This window comes from Artemia sp. Qi Xiang Cuo, chromosome 15 (genome assembly GCF_049724085.1).
Source record: "Artemia sp. Qi Xiang Cuo chromosome 15, ASM4972408v1, whole genome shotgun sequence".
Taxonomy (NCBI): Eukaryota; Metazoa; Arthropoda; class Branchiopoda; order Anostraca; family Artemiidae; genus Artemia; species Artemia sp. Qi Xiang Cuo.
In genome coordinates this window covers 9,591,886-9,596,325 of record NC_142808.1, presented here as the reverse complement: position 1 = coordinate 9,596,325, position 4,440 = coordinate 9,591,886, and positions in this window count along the sequence as shown.

The window sequence follows — 4,440 nt, the reverse complement described above, 5'->3', positions numbered from 1 at the left end:
TTTACCTTATTTCTGTTCAATTTGATTGCCTAAGGTTTATAATGTTTTATAGTATTTCCACTCAAAAATTGCGCTATTGGATTTTAATTTAGGTTCTTAAGTTGCATCCTGGGTAGATATCCAAAAGATTGCTTTTGAATGAAATGGAATAAGAAAACTAACCAGAGGTAGCACTCTTCAAACTCTTTTCTGTAACTTCGACGCGAGTGTTTGCTTGGTACGGCGTGGAAGGTTTGTCATTCTGACACTATGGAGGTGCAAAATGTCTTTTGATTGAATTCAATATCCCTTTCAATAATCCTTGAAACTTCAAACATAATGCCCTTGCTTTTCTTGAGACATTTTACATACATAACTTGGACAACCTGGACGTACCTAGTATCTTGATTAAGCTCAACCTGTTCTTGAGCGTTCCCTGAAAGTATCAATACCCTTAACCACTCCTGAGTAGTTTCAGCTTAATATTTTTACCCGTCCTTAGATACTGCACATACTATTTTTAGAATCGGGATCCAAATAGTATCTTTGGATTTAGCTCAACATCCACCTCAAACGTTTCTAGTAGTTTCAACTTAATACCTAATGTTGTTTCTGAGACTTTGTAGATGCATCTTTTTGATAATCTAGATGAATATGGTGTCTTTTGATTTAGTTCAACATGTCAAAAGACATTTCCCGACAGTGTCAGCCTAAAACTCTTAGCCATTCCTGAGATATTTTAAATACGTCCTTTTGGCAACCGGGATGAATCATAGAGCTGGGTTTTTGTAGGCTTTCAGCTCAAATAAATTCTATTTTACAGTGTCTTTTGATTAAGATCAACGCCCCCCTCAACATTCTCTGAAAGTTTCAACCTAATACCTTTAAATATTCCTAATATATAGGAGATCCCATTTTTACAACTTGTATATATACAGTGTTGTTTGATTTAGTTCAATAGGAGTCTATTAGTAGTAATAGCAGTAGCAGTAGCAGCCACAGTCAAATCAGAGTAGTAGCGGTCACACTAAAGTTGCAAATAGCTGCTGTCGCCAACGCAAGATGTCAAAGTCACAAGTAGATGCAGTGGAAATCAGTTGAAATTGCAAGTATTTGTAGTTATAGTCGCAATTAGTCACAGTCACAAATAGTTACATTCTGAAGTACTCGCTGGCGTAATTAGCCAAAGTCACAAATAGTAACTGTCGCAAGTAGTCGCAATCGCAATTAGTCGCAGCTGCAATTATTTGCAGTCACAGTTGCAAGTAGTCACAGTCTAAGTTGCAAGTGGTTGCAAATAGTTGCATTCGCAAGTGCTCGCAGACGCAAGTAGCTGCAGTCACAGTCAAAAATAGTTATGGTCACGATTAGGGTCAGTCGCAAGTAGTCATAGTAGCGAGTATTTTCAGTCACAATTGCAAATAGTCACAGTCGCAAGTAGCCACAGAAGCAAGCAGTCGCAGTCCGAAGAAGTTACAGTCACAGTCACAAGTTATCGCAGTCGCAAGTAGTCGCAAACGTGGGTAGTCACTCTTAGTCACAGCAGCAAGTAGACGCTGTCGCAGTCACCAATGTTTACAGTCGCAAATTGTCACAGTTACAAGTCATCTCAGCCGGAAGTTGTTGCAGTCATAAGTAGATGCAGTAACGCTTAGTTATAGGAAGTTGCAGTCGCAGTCACAGTCAGAAGTACTCGCAGTCACAAGTAATCGTAGTTATAGCAGTAACTAATCACAGTTGCAAGCAGTCACAGTACTAAGTAGTTGAACAAATGTTTTGTTTTTGTTCAACATCTCCCTCGACCTTTCCTGAAAGCTTCACCTTAATAGCCTTAGCTTTTTTGGAGACCAATGATCAAAAAAGTCCCCTTTTTGTCAATAAAAAACCTTATACGTGAACAATGGACAATTTGCATCAGCCCTTGCCCCCGGGGCTGTGGGGGATCCTGTCATCCACAGAGGTACAGTCATTTGACCTTTAGACTATTTTGAACAAATTGGTTAACTCAAAAGTTTGATCAGATTTTTTTGGGGGGAAGGCAGCTAAAGAGGCCATGGGGGAGGGTTTTTCCCCCTGATCACTTTGACTCTTTAAAAGGACATTAGAGGTTTTCATTTCTAATTCGAATAGCCCCTACTGAAAATTCTATGACCACCCCTTCCATATGATGTGGATCTAGGCAAAAAATTGAAGGCTTATGGCTCTTGACTATAAGCCACACTACAGCGTTGCCTCTAAAAACATTAACAAAAAACAAAAAGAAAATCTCGAAACTAAAAACATTAAGGGACAAAAAAAAATATTTTAGAATAATTACATTTTTGATCTTCAATTTAAATTTGCTACCTTAAAAAACAAGCTTTTAGTCTAGACTTTACATTTTGATTCTATTTCATTTCAAACTTACAGATCAGTGTTACCTATATAACACTTTTAAATAAACATTATCAATTTTAGGTTCAACCTGTTTAGTCTGTACAATTAATATTTTGAATCAACGAATCAGTGAAGGACTCAGACTTTGCAACTGAATGAGTCGTCCTCAACTTTCCAAAACCACCCGTCTGAAGACCCCTGGAGGAAAAATGCATGATAGACACAATAGTAGGCCCTTTATTAGTAGGCCCTGTTGTACTGACAAGGATGTCTGTCAGGAAACTTGTGGGAATTTAGAAATATTGTTTTTTTCATTTTTTGTTCAGTTACTTCCGATAAAAATAGTGAATTTATTCCTAGAATATCAAGTGTGTAATATCGTTTAATCCTAATTCATTTAATTGCTTTGAATATCTTCAATTTAAGGATTTCGTCTTCTGAAAACCCAAAAGGGGGCCACGGTCCTCACCAGCGGGCATGGTTCATTCGCAGGTACGGTTCTCATCACATAAAGATGAGCTACCCTCCCCCTAATCTCAAAACTTGCAGGTTTATTCCCTTTGTTATTTATTACCTGGTTTTTAAAGCAAACTTAATATGAAAATATCACTGTGTTCTTTAACATGGTGTTCTTATTCTGTGTTCTTGCATTCATAAGCTGTGTTCTTTGAACAGGTTTAGAAACAAACATTAATTATGAACAGCAAGGATATAAAAAAAGAATACTTCAGCGATTAACATAGGCAGCGCAATCGCGCTGCCTAAGCGAAGAAAGATGTTGGAACAATTTATTATCATTTTTTTTTTTTTGGTTTCCATACCAGGGCACTTCGTATCGAAGAAGTTGTCGTAAAAACTTTGAAAAGGGCTCATTCGATAGGAAATTGGAACGGCTAGTTACATTTTTAATAGTCGAAAGTGATCAGAGGCAAACTAGTCCCCCTTTACGCCCATGATTCCCCCAAACACATCCAATCAAAATTTTGAGATAGCCATTTTGTTCAGCGTAGTTGATTTCCAGATAGGAAATATGTTTTTGAGGAGGACACTCCCCCGCAGCCCTCAGGGCAAGGGTTTTAAGTTATGCCCCGGGGGGATATAAGAACGATGTTGGCACAATGTACTATTTATTATTTTTTCCTTTAGAGCAGGGCACTTCGTATCGACGAAGGTGCCATAGAAACTTCAAAAAGGGCTCATTCAATTGGAAATTGGAGTGGCTTGTGCCCTTTTTAATAGTCGAAAGTGATTGGAAGGCAACTAACACCCCGTCCACACCCACCATTTCCCGAAACACATCCAATCATAATTTTAAGATAACCATTTTGTTCAGCGTAGTTGATTTCCAAATAGAAATCATGTTTCTGAGCAGGACACTCACCCACGGCCCTCATGGTAAGGGTTGTAGGCTATACGCTGGGGGGCATATAAGATTTTCGTTGAAACCACTGTCATAGAAATTTCAGACAGGGCTCATTCGATTGGAAATTGAAAGGACTAGTGTTCTTTTTAATAGTCGAAAGTGACAGAACGGCAACTAACCCCCTATCACGCCCACCTTTTCCCCAAACACATCCAATAAAAATTTTGAGATAGCCACTTTATTCAACGTAGTTTTAAATTCTGGAAATTAGGTCTTTGAGGATGGCAACTACCCAAAGTCCTCAGGGCAAGGGTTGTAAGTTATACACTGGGGGCATATAAGGTTTTTATAGAACGCATTGTCTTAGAAACGAGGGCTCATTCGATTGAAAATTTAAATGGCTAGTGCCCTTTTTAATAGTGGAAAGTGGTTGGAAGGCAACTAACACCCCTTCCACGCCCACCATTTCCTCAAACACATCCAATCAAAATTTTGAGATAGCCATTTTGTTCCACGCAGTTTGAACTTCTGGAAATTATACCTTTGAGCAGGACACTCCCCCCACAGTCTTCAGGGCAAGGGTTACAAGTTATTCCCTGGGGGCATATAAGGTTTTTATTGAAATCTTTGTCATAGAAACTTGAAAAAGGATTCATTGGATTGGAAATTCAAAGGGCACTAGCCCTTTTTTAATAGTCGAAAGTGATTTGAGGGCAACTAAC